The sequence below is a fragment of the Callorhinus ursinus genome, unplaced genomic scaffold, assembly GCF_003265705.2.
Source record: "Callorhinus ursinus isolate GAN/ISIS: 27379988/994484 unplaced genomic scaffold, GSC_fseal_2.0 scaffold19, whole genome shotgun sequence".
Taxonomy (NCBI): domain Eukaryota; kingdom Metazoa; phylum Chordata; class Mammalia; order Carnivora; family Otariidae; genus Callorhinus; species Callorhinus ursinus.
Window position 1 is genome coordinate 21,595,818 of NW_027397081.1, and position 12,853 is coordinate 21,608,670.

At 37.4% G+C, this 12,853-nt stretch overlaps 1 protein-coding gene and 1 long non-coding RNA gene across 2 annotated transcripts in view; both read right to left on the minus strand.

Moving 5' to 3' along the window:
• LOC112840249 (uncharacterized) overlaps positions 1-12,853 on the minus strand; it is a 52,836-nt gene that overhangs the window by 22,323 nt on the left and 17,660 nt on the right. The window lies entirely within an intron of this gene.
• On the minus strand, positions 7,864-8,233 carry LOC141369896 (uncharacterized). The gene is made up of 2 exons (XR_003212426.2): positions 8,158-8,233; positions 7,864-8,008 (listed from the first exon to the last, which is right to left on the minus strand). It is a non-coding gene; the product is annotated as an uncharacterized lncRNA (long non-coding RNA).

Sequence of the window (12,853 nt, forward strand, 5' to 3'; positions counted from 1 at the left end):
TGCTGGGTTTAGGCTTTATTTGCTGTTCTTTCTCCAGCTCCTTTAGGTGTAGGGTTAGGTTGTGTATTTGAGAACCAATTTTTTCTAATATCATTTTGAACTCATGAATTCAAACATATTTTATCAGTTTCAATATACTACATTTCTCATCATTACTAAACCTCAAATTATCACATCTTTATGGGAGCCATTTGAAGTTGCCTCTATTTAACCCTTGAGCTGTTTGATAATTATCCAATTATATGGTATGGAAAGATGTTCCAGTCATCTTGTACATTGCTTGCCCCTGACTTGAAATTCAAGAAATTCTGTTCTTTTGTAGTCAGAAATGCTATTTCAGGACCGGAATCTTCTTACCTCTGAATTGATCATTATTCCTAAAATTTTTCAGGGAATAAATAGATAAATAGATGTTAAATACCTTGTGAGTACCATCTGATATTTTCAATTCAAATACAGGACAAAAAAGGTTTTACTCAACTTCTTTTATTTTATAAGTATATCTCTCTTGTTTCACACTGAAAATTCTGGTTTTCAAGGACATAGAATAAAATTAGAATTATCTATAACATGCATAACATAAAATTATATTTTTATGAATTATAATATTGGAATATATAAAATAGAATAAAATTAGAATCGAATACAGTTAGAATATCCCATAATCAATTGTTTGCTTTATCCCACATTACACACACAATGGTCTAAAAATAACAATGTTAATATTACCACCACCAACTATGATTACTAAAATAGTTTTAAAATTTTGCATATGCTCTCCACTTCCCAACAATCATCACTTTTTTTTTTAAATGATTGTATTATATCTGCATCCTATCCTAGAGCCATTACATGCTATCCTCTCTGGCTTTTAATTTTCACTGAATCTTTGTTCTACTAGTAGGTTTACACTGAAACTCCACCAGTAATTCATATGTTGAGGTCTCTCTAGTCATTTCCTTTATTCAAAGCATTTTTTTTCAATGGATTCTTTAGAAATGGCTTATGGGAATAATAATTCTGAAATTCCTGTATGTTCAAACAATGTATGTTTTTTGCACTTGAAAGTGAATTTTGCTAAGTACAGAATCCTTGGTTGACATTTTCTTCCCTTACATACCATAAACATATTATTTCCTTCACAAAGGTCTAATGATTAACCAATTTTCTGTCCCTTGTAAGTTATGGACATTGGCCTAAAAGCTCAGAGGATATTTTTTTCCTTTTTTTTTTTAAGTTTGGTAATTTTACAAGAATATGTCTTGATGTTGAGCTAAGTTGTTGTCTAAGTTGCTAGCATCAGTGACACAGTGGGCTGTTCCAGTGTGAAGTTTCAAGTCTTTTAAAGTCATTTCAGAAAAGTGTTTTATTATGATTATAAATTTTTATTATTCTGTTCTTTTTCCTTGGTTTTCTTTTTTTTAGGAGCTTCTCTTATCTGTATATTGAACCTTTTTGTTTATTTAAAAAAAATATAATCTTTTGGGGCACCTGGGTGGCTCAGTCGTTAAGCTTCTGCCTTCAGCTCAGGTCATGATCCCAGGGTCCTGGGATCAAGCCCTGCGTTGGGATCCCTGCTCCGCGGGAAGCCTGCTTCTCCCTCTCCCACTCCCCCTGCTTGTGTTCCCCCTCTCACCGTCTCTCTCTCTCTCTGTCAAATAAATAAATAAAACCTTAAAAAAAAAAAAGAATAGGTACTCTGCCTTTGTTAGATGCACTATTCCGTAGATGTCAACTAGTTCAAGTTTTACTACCCAGATAAGGATAACCTATATCCTTACTGATTTTTTTGTATGTTTGTTCTATCAGCTATTGAGAAAGGTGTAATAAAATCTCCCCTAATGAGATACCTCATAATGAGATGAGAAATAATACCTAATTCCCTTATTAGTCTTGCCATTCTTTTGGTTTCTATATTCTGATGCCATGTTATTAGGTGCAAAAACACTTTGAATTATGGTATCTTCCTGTAGGTTAACCTCTTTTTCATTATGAAAAGTCTCTCTTCTTTCTTGCCTGAAAGTATACTTTTTTGATATTTGTATAACTATGCCATTTTTCTTTTTTTGAGTTAGGGTTTTCATGGTATGACTTTTTTTAGTCTTTTACTTTCAACCCTCCTCATTCTTGTTTTTGATGGAGCTCATAAATAGCACAGGATTGGGTTTTTGAAAATACCATCTGACAATCTTGGACTATTAATTAGAATATCTAATCTTTTTATGTTTAATTACTGGTGTATATAGAAGAGTATATTTAGCACCTAATTTTTTTTTCCTATTTGAACTGTTTTAGGTTCTTTTAAAATTGTTTCCTGGACTGCTTTTGGATTTCTCAAAAATATTTATTATTTCATTTTCATGTACTTATTTATTTGCTGTACTTTTTATTTAAACTCTTTCTAAATTGTTACCTTGATATTACTGCTTACATCTTTAACTTATTGCAAAAAATAGCCAATTATTACTTTTCCCACTTTACCAGTAATTCTAGGACCTTAGCACACATTCATGTAGGCCTACCTGGCTTTTGCCTTATTGTTGTAATTATTTAAATGCTACACAGCCAAGGAATAATCAGTGAGCTTGGAAGATATGTCAAGAGTAACTTCCATAACTGAAAAGCAAAAAAGAAAAAAATGAAAAAGATAGAACAGAATAACCCAGACTGTGGGGTGATTAGAAAAGGTGTAACATGCCTAGTAGGAATACCAGAGGAAAAGAAAGAGATAAAGGAATGGAAGAAATACTGCAAGTAATGACTGAGAATTTTCCAAAATTAACTAGAAACACCAAACCACATATCCAGGAAGATTAGAGAACACCAAGCAGGATTTTAAGAGATAGTAATAACAGACAGCTGCTCCGTGAGCCACAATTCCCAGTCCTCCTTCCCTGCTGCCCACATCGGCGTTCCCCCAGACTATGAGATGCTCAAAGAGGAGCACAAGGTGGCTGTACTGAGGGTACCCCAGAGCTCGGCTCTCATGGCGACCACTGTGATCATCCTAGAGATAAAGAGGGGCATTATAGACTTTTAAATGGGTCAATTCTCCAAGAAGACATAACAATCCTTAATGTGTATGTGCCTTGCCACAGAGCACCAAAATATATGAGGCAAAAACTGATAGAACTGCAAGGATAAATAGATGAATCCACTGTTATCGCTGCAGATTTCATTTCCCCTTTATCATTAATGGATGATCCAGTAGGCAGAAATTCAGAAGGATATGGCTGAGCACCAATCAATCAACTAGATCTAATTGACATTTACAGAATATTTTATCCAACAGAATACACATTCTTCTCAAGTTTGCATGAACCATTCACCAAATAGACATATTCTGGGCCACAATACCTCATTAACATATTTAAACGAATACAAGTCATACAGTGTATGCTCTCAGATCTCAATGGAATTAAATTAGAAATCATAACAGAAAGATAGCTAGGGAAAAAAATCCCCAAATACTCAGATTAAATAACGTACTTCTAACTTCCGTATGGGTCAAAGAAGAAGTCTCAAGAGAAATTTAAAATATTTTGAACTGGGGCGCCTGGGCGGCTCAGTCGTTAAGCATATGCCTTCGGCTCAGGTCAGGATCCCAGGGTCCCGGGATGGAGCCCCGCATCGGGCTCCCGACGCAGCAGGAAGCCTGCTTCTCCCTCTCCCACTCCCCCTGCTTGTGTTCCCTCTCTCGCTGTGTCTCTCTCTGTCAAATAAATGAATGAAATCTTAAAAATAAAATAAAATATTTTGAACTAAATGAAAATTAAAATATATTATCAAAATTTGTAGGATGCAGAGAAAGCAGTATTTAGAGGCATGTTGAATATTGCAGGATTGAATGCATATATTAGAAAAGAATGAAGATTTAAAAATCAGTCATCTAAGCTTCCACCTTAGGAAACTAAAGAAGAGAAAATAAAACCAAAGTAAGCAGAAGAGAAATAATACAAATTAGAACAGAAATCAATCAAATTAAAAATCAATAGAAAAAAATCAACAAAATTAAACACTGGTTCTTTGAAAGAATCAACAAAATTGATAAAGCTCTAACCAGAGTAGCTGAGAGGAGAGAGAGAGAAGACAAATTACTAATATTAGAAATGAAAGGGAGGCCAGGATTCCTGATTCCATGGACATGTAAGTGTTAATAAAAGAATATTATGAGCAACACCATGCCTACAAATTTGCTAACCTAAATGAAAAGGACCAATTCCTTAAAAAACATGATCTGCCAAAACTTACACAAGAAGAAAGATATAATCTGCATAAGCCTAGATCTATTAAAAATATTGAATCAATAGTTAATAACCCCCCAAAACAGAGAGCCCCCCCATACTCTCTATAGGTTCATTGGTGAATTTTACCAAAAACTTAAGAAATTACACAGATTTTCTACAATCTCTTCCAGAAAATAGAAGCAGAGGGACTATTTCCTTAAAAATATGGAATAAAACTACTTATTCTACAGATTTTTTAAAACAATAATAATGAGCATTATTAACAACTTAAACATACACAACGTTATATGTCAAGTATGTGCCAATAAATCTGAGAAAATATTAATGAAAGGGGCAAAAGATTGGAACTCATTAGGGAATGCTAATTAAAACCACTTCACCCATTACAAAAGTTAAAATTAAAAAGTCTGATCCACGCAAGGGTTGGCAAGGATGGGGAAGGGCTAGTGAGTGAGCACTCTTGGTGGTTATGTAAAATGGTACAACTTCAGAGAATAGTTTGGCATTTTCTTAGAGTTAAAATTATATTTACCATTTGACCCAGCTATTCCACTCCTAGACAATTCCTTAAGAGGAAAGAGTGTATGTCCATACAAAGATTTATACATGAATGTTCATAACTGCTTTATTTGCGATAGCCAAAGTCTGGAATCAATTCAAATGTCCATCAACAGATGGATAAACAAATTGTGGTAGGTCCATTGGATAAATACTACCAGGCGATATAAAGGGATAAACCATTGACTCAATAATGTGGACAAATCACATAAAAAATATCCTGACTGAAAGAAGCCAAACCAAAAAAAGTACTTGCTGAATAATCTCATTTTATAAACTTCTAGAAATGCATACTGATCTAAAAGTACCAGAAAGCAGCAGATGTTAGGAGGCAAGGCAGAGATAGGAGAGAAGCATTACAGAAGAAATTATAAAGGGTCACATGGAAACTTCTAGACCTGATGAATGTGTTCACTGTCTTGATTTTGGTGATGGCTTCACAGCCATGAACATGCCAAATATTATCAAATTGTACACTTTAAATAAGTGCAGTTTTTTTGGATGTCAATGACACCACAATAAAGCTATTATAGAGAAAAATATTTTAAAATAAAACGTAATGTATTTTAAAATTATCATTGAGAGACAGATGGACATTTTGTACTCCAGATATGTTACAAAGAAGGACACAATATCACCTATGCAGTATTTCAGCCTAGAATGCATAGTATCTAAGACTAATGATGAGGAATTATCAAATGAACTCCAAATGAATGTTCCACATAAAAAGGAGGGAGGACTGTATAATATATATGTATGTACGTAAATGCCATGGAAGACAAAGAAAGCCTGCAAAATTAGAATATGAGTGATCAAGCAGATAAAAGTATTATATCAGTGTTAATTTACCAAAGTTGATAACTGTTACTGTGGTTGTGTAAGACAATAACTCTATTCTTAGAAAATAAACACTAATAGAATTTTAAGTGCTCTAAAGCCATGATGCAGGGTGACTGGGTGGCTCAGTTGGTTAAGCAACTGCCTTCGGCTCAGGTCATGATCCTGGAGTCCAGGGATCGAGTCCCGCATCGGGCTCCCTGCTCAGCAGGGAGTCTGCTTCTCCCTCTGACCCTCCCCCCTCTCATGCTCTCTCTCTCATTCTCTCTCTCAAATAAATAAATAAATAAAATATTTAAAGCCATGATGCTGGTAACTTAACCAAAACAGTTCAGCAAGTGGGGAAAGAGGTGGGGCTGAAGGGGGCAGCAAATGAGAAAGAGCATACAGCAACTGGAAAAGCAAATGGGATTAAATGTTAACAATATGTGAACCTGGGGAAAGGAGAAATGGTGTTCTTTTTTTTAAATTTTTTAATTGTTATGTTAATCACCATATATTACATCATTAGTTTTTGATGTAGTGTTCAGGAGAAATGGTGTTCTTTGTATTGTTTTTATTTTTGCAACTTTTTCTGTAGGTTTGAAATAATTTCCAAATTAAAAAAAATTTTTTTAAATTTTAACTACAATAGGAGAAAGTGTTTTATCCTCAAACAAATGAACCCATCTTCAACTCTTCTATGGCATTTTAGAAATGATTTATACCAGAAATATATAAAACATAAAGTATTGTGGGGGCACCTGACTGGCTTAGTCAGTGGAGCATGTGACTCTTGATCTTGGGGTTGTGAGTTCGAGTCCCACATTGGGTGTGGAGCCTACATAAAATAAAATTTTAAAAAAATGTTTTAAATATGAAATAGTGTGATTCCTGGACTCAACATTAATGTCATCAAGATTGAAATGACTTTCAAAAGACTTCTGGGGAATTTCCAGATGATCATGGATTTCTCCTTTCAAATAAATTGACACAGAATTTTGTATCTCAATTCCATTCTGGTAAACTTTTTCCACAGCACTTGAACATTTGCAAGGGGGAAAAGGGGGAGACACTGGTCAAAGAGTACAAACTTAGAGTTAGAAGATGAGCAAGTTCTAGGAAAGTAATGCACAACATTGTGATTACAGGTAACAATCCTATACTACATTATTTGAAAGTTGCTAAGAGAGTAGATCTTAAATGTCCTCACCACAAAAAAGAAATGGCAATTATGTGTGACACAATGGAGTCATTAGCTAAGGCCATCCTACTAGTTAGCTAACAACCACCACTGGGTTGAATCCTATCGCAATATGTAAGTGTATCAAATCAACACACTGTACACCTTAAAGTTACACATAGCTGTATGTTAAAATTATATCTGAATGAAGTTGGGGGGAAAACATACATTTGCAAGGATATTGGCCTCTACCTTTTTCATTCATATTGGCGATTTAGCCAAGAAAGCTTTGATTTTTTCTTTTTTTAAAAAATTTTTAATTGTTATGTTAATCACCATACATTACATCATTAGTTCTTGATGTGGTGTTCCATGATTCATTGTTTGTGCATAACACCCAGTGCTCCACGCAGAACGTGCCCTCTTTAATACCCATCACCAGGCTAACCCATCCCCCCACCCCCTCCCCTCTAGAACCCTCAGTTTGTTTTTCAGAGTCCATCATCTCTCATGGTTCATCTCCCCCTCCTGTTATCTTCTTCTTTTTCTTTTTTCTTAACATATATTGCATTATTTGTTTCAGAAGTACAGATCTGTGATTCAACAGTCTTGCACAATTCACAGCGCTCACCATAGCACATACCCTCCCCAATGTCTATCACCCAGCCACCCCATCCCTCCCACCCCCAACCACTCCAGCACCCTCAATTTGTTTCCTGAGATTAAGAATTCCTCCTATCAGTGAAGTCATATGATACATGTCTTTCTCTGATTGACTTATTTCACTCAGCATAACACCCTCCAGTTCCATCCACGTCATTGCAAATGGCAAGATCTCATTCCTTTTGATGGCTGCATAATATTCCATTGTGGATATATACCACATCTTCTTTATCCATTCATCTGTCAATGGACATCTTGGCTCTTTCCACAGTTTGGCTATTGTGGACATTGCTGCTATAAACACTGGGGTGCACGTACCCCTTCGGATCCCTACATTTGTATCTTTGTGGTAAATACCCAGTAGTGCAATTGCTGGATCGTATGGTAAAGCTTTGGTTTTTCCAGTAGCAGTTAAGAGTAACTTCAGGACCTTGAGTGCAAACATTTATCACATTCAGATGGTTTACCATATCTTTGAGATGAGCCAGGCCATGAATAAAGTCCTCTTTTTCAAAATGTTCCAAGCGTGGGTTTGTTTTTCCTTTAAAAAAATAAACAAATAAATAAAACTTCTTTTATCAAAATTGATACTAAATTTTGCCCCTTCGAAAGCCAGAGAACTTCTGTGTGATAGAGATTTTCTTATTTTCCACAAGAATATTTTTTAAATGTGATGATTTAGAAACTTACTTTGGATAAAGTTGATGGCTCTTTCAGCTGATGACAGAATTTCTTTCAGAGTTGTTTGAATAGTCTGTTGTCTGTTGTGCATGTAAGTCCTAAAACGAGTGAGTGGCGAGGATGTGAGGAGATTCCTTTCTCACTGAAGTAGGAAAACCAGATGGTCACCAAGCATTGTAGGAGTTCCATCTGCAAAAAGGGAAAGGAAGCTTTTGTTTCAAAGTTCTGCATGATAAAACCACCTTTTTACCATTGCCAAAAAGTCATTGACTTTTAGAGTTGCCAAAAGAGACTCATGATCTAAGAATTCTTTGACGGCTTCAGCATGCACAGAGCAAGCAAAACCAAAAGGAAAAGGAAAACTGGTAACTCTGAAAAAATTTCCTTTAGTTTTATCCAATTGTAAAATGAAGGAGTATGGCAAAAGTGCCAATTCCTCAATGACTGCTTCAAATTTTTAAAGAAATATCAACTATCCTATTTGACAAGGAAAATGGATTATGGATATTTTTTTCCTTTGTTGCAGGACACAAATCAGTGCCAACATGGTTCATTAAAGTTTATCCAATATAAGTAGAGCTTCTTTTCATCTAGCAAGCTGGTAAGAAAATGTATGGAAGGGGCACCTGGGTGGCTCAGTCGGTTGGGCGACTGCCTTTGGCTCAGGTCATGATCCCCGGGGCCTGGGATCGAGCCCTGCGTCCGGCTCCCTGCTGGTGAAAGTCTGCTTCTCCCTCTCTCTCTGCCTGCTGCTCTGCCTACTTGTGCTTTCTTTCTGTGTGTCAAATAAATAAATAAAATCCTTAAAAAAAAAAAAAAGAAAGAAAATGTATGGAAGCCCCAAGAAAAGGGTTTTGTAAAATGGCACAGCTCCATTTAGAAACATGCCAATTTTTTCTCCTTTTTTTAAAAGCTTTTTTAATTTACTCATTGGAGAGGCATGAATGGGGGGAGGGGCAGAGGGAAAGTGAGAAACAGACTCCCTGCTGGGCAGGGAGCCTGATACAGGGCTTGAACCTAGGACCCCGAGATCATGACCCTAGCCAAAGGCAGATGCCCAACCCACTGAGCCACCCAGGTGCCCCAGAAACATGCGCAGTTTTTCAAACCGAGCTTTCTTAGGAAAAATTCCTAATCTTCCAGACAGACAGAAGTGAGATGCACTTTCATTTTATCTGGCTTCATACTTGCATTCATGAGGATATTTATACACACACACACAACCACTGTGGCCTTGTGTCCTAGTAAGTTCAAAGATGCAAATGAAAACATCTAATTCCTGTTCTTTCACTTACTTCTATTAGTAATAAAGTCTTGGGCACTGTTAACATTTTGCAGTTTGTTGCCAACATTAAATATGGAAGGAAATGATAAATATCCTTTAAAGTGTAGGAGCCAAGAGCAGGCCACCCCAAGATGGACTATTTTGGCATGAAGATTATTTTGAGTCAAAAAGCAATCCGTCAGGGCTCCTGGGTGGCTCAGTTGAGCGTCTGCCTTTGGCTCAGGTCATGATCTCAGGGTCCTGGGATCCAGCCCCACCTGGGGCTCCCTGATCAGTGGGGAGTCTGCTTCTCCCTCTCCTTCTGCTCCTCCCCCCTAATCCTGATCTTTCTCTCTCTCAAATAAATCAATAAAATCTAAATTTAAAAAAAGCAATCAATCACAAGCCAGCAGATTCAGGAAAAGTTCTTTACCCACCTCTCAACTGCCTAAAAGAATTTAGATGGAGCAACTGCTCCAGGAAGAGAGCTATCACTGTAGATAAAACTACAGTATGATAAGAACTGGGTATGGTAGATGGGGAGGAACCCAGCCCTCTATGTCCCACTGTTTCTGAATGACCCAGAAAACCTGTTTACTAAACATTTACTCTTTTTTTAATGTCCCAGTAAATTGCATTCCTTTCCTCTGAAGTCCCAGACTCCTACCTCCTTCTCCTTAGTTTGGGTGGACATATATACCTCATTTTGCCTGTCTGTCTTTGGAATTTCCGTGTCTGAGGGGTTCCCCATATGTATGCTATTAAATTTGATTTTTCTCCTGTTAATGTTTCATGTCAATTTGCTTTTTAGTCTGGCCAAAAGGACCATGAAAGGGAGAGAAATTCTTGCTCTCTGACAAGAAGTTAATGAAAAATATAAAATTTTCTATCAAGGTTCATAGAACCCATGAAACTAAGAGGACACTAGACCCCATATTAATAAATTTTGCTCAGGAATGAAGGTAAGGTGCTAACAAAAATCTGCAACTCACCTGCATAAGATCGGTCCATAAGCAGTTCTGAAAGGGTTTTTTGAAATTTTTCATTAGCCACTGGGACTTTTCATCTAAAGCATTATATTAACAGCAATATTGTGAATGAAGCTAGAATTTTAGTGACACTGATCTATGCTTGAACCTCAGCTGGGCTCCTTGATAGACACTTCACCACCAGGGTGTTGTGAGGGCTCCATGAAACGATCTAAGTAGAAGTGGCTAGCATCGTGTGTGGCACATAGCAAAGCACTCAGTAAATGCTGGTTTTGTTCTTCTTTCCTTCATCTCTTTTCCCACCAGCAATTGGAGTGTAAGGGTAATTTCCCTCTCCACCGGAGTTTTTAAATGATCATTATCTCACACTCTAGTCTCTATACACCCTCTGGAAAGTCATTGCTGCCCCTGGGAGCCCAGGAACAAAGTAGCCCGGTTTCTGACGCTGTGCCAAGGTCCATTCCCCAAAACAAAAGGCAGCACTTAGAAGTGCAAGTTAAGAGGGTTGCTCATCTGTGGTATCATCAAGATCTCAGTTACCCACCCTGAAGCCAAGAGAGACCATGAATATGAGGACAAAATGTTCTGCTTTCTCCTCCCCAGAGTGGGGCAAATGGCATCTATGCTGAGTGGATGGCCGTCTTATCATGGAGTGCATTAATTTGGGACTCTGTATCAGTGGGATAGTGGATAATGGTATCATGTGTTGTTTATCCTTCACTCATTCCCTCCTTCATTGAGCTATCATATGTTCAGCACATCATCACGTGCCAAGCAAACTGCTAGGTCAGAATAACAGAACTTAGTACCCATCCTCATAATTTACATTATGAAACCATAGAATGTTATGGTTGAAATCTAACATCACAGATAAATGCCTTGCTAAAGATGCCGTGAATTACACAGTAATCAACCAAAGGTCTCCAGACTCCCAGGAAAATCCTCTTTCCATTGTACCACACTGCCTCCAGTAGTTCTAATACTTATTCTTTCCTATGTCATACTAAATTAAGAAAGAAGTTGTTTTCAAGAGAAAATCTGATGGATGAGGTACTGGGGGAAGATGAGGAGTAAGTCAGAGGACCCCAGTGTTTGGGTAGAATTGCAAAATTCCACAATCCTAACTGGAAATAATCCAGTAGAAAAGAGATTTAAAACTCAGTGGGCTGGGGGAGATGAACCATGAGAGATGATGGACTCTGAGAAACAAACTGAGGGTTCTAGAGGGGAGGAGAGTGGGGGGATGGGTTAGCCTGGTGATGGGTATTAAAGAGGGCATGTTCTGCATGGAGCACTGGGGGTTATACACAAACAATGAATCATGGAACACTACATCAAAAACTAATGATGTAATGTATGGTGATTAACAAAACATAAAAAAAAAAAAAAACCTCAGTGGGCCTTTCAGAAAGCATCTGCCAAGGAAGAAGAGTAGGCACTGAAAACCAACTGCAGTTTAACCTAGAATGTCCTTTGCTTCCTTTGCTATGATTTTAGAGTCATTCTCTTTAAACAGATAAAGCAGAGAAAATGGGTGACAAATGAAATGCTCCGATAGCCTTGTAAACCCAAGCACCAAAGGCTTAGGGCTTTGCCTTCTTGATAAGCCTCTGGAAAGTCGTGAAAAATGCCATCCAGTTTCTAAGATTCTCTCCTACAATATGACAGAATAGAAAATTAGGTTCACCATCTTGTTCTCCATTCTACAACCAATTCTTTTCAAAGAAACCAATTCCCTGTCTGAGGCTTTTGGCTCTCTTCTTAGGCAAAGAGGGGCTCCACACTCCGAGTGGTGATAGAAAAAGAATATTGTCAACTCTGTGGCATTTGAACTAAGACGTAGGTCACCCAATCCTCACCTGATGTCTAAAAATGTCAGACTTGATATGTTTTAATGAACATATTGTTCCTACAGGAAAGAACATGCCATTAAATTAGCTGTGTATGGAAGATTCCTATATTCCAGCCAAGGTGCCATCAGCTCACCGACAGGTTTAGGAACCCTAGAATGCCAGGACTGGCCAGCGCTTTACCCATGGTGAACCTTAACTGAGTTAACTTTTGTAGAGACAGATACCTAAATCATAGAAAAACCAGCTGGTTTACAATATAAATTTGGTAAAGATCATGTTGTGTGTTAATTCTAAGGGGGATTTCATAGCCCTACAGAATAAATGGTCTCTGGCTGTGGAGAACAGATTTCTGCTAAGGTGAAGTAGTCCTGGGCTGAGAATCAGAAGTTCTAGGTTGAAGGCCCAGCTTGATCATAGATTAAGTCTCTTTCACTCTGCTGTTTCTCACCCATAGGGTGAGGAGCTACATAAGCTTTCCTGACTTATACATTGTCCTACTTTCACACATGGGACTGTGCCTGGAACACAAAAGTTCCCAGTAAATGTTTGCTGAATGTATGAATAAATCTTCAAGAGGCAGGGGCGCCTGGGTGGCTCAG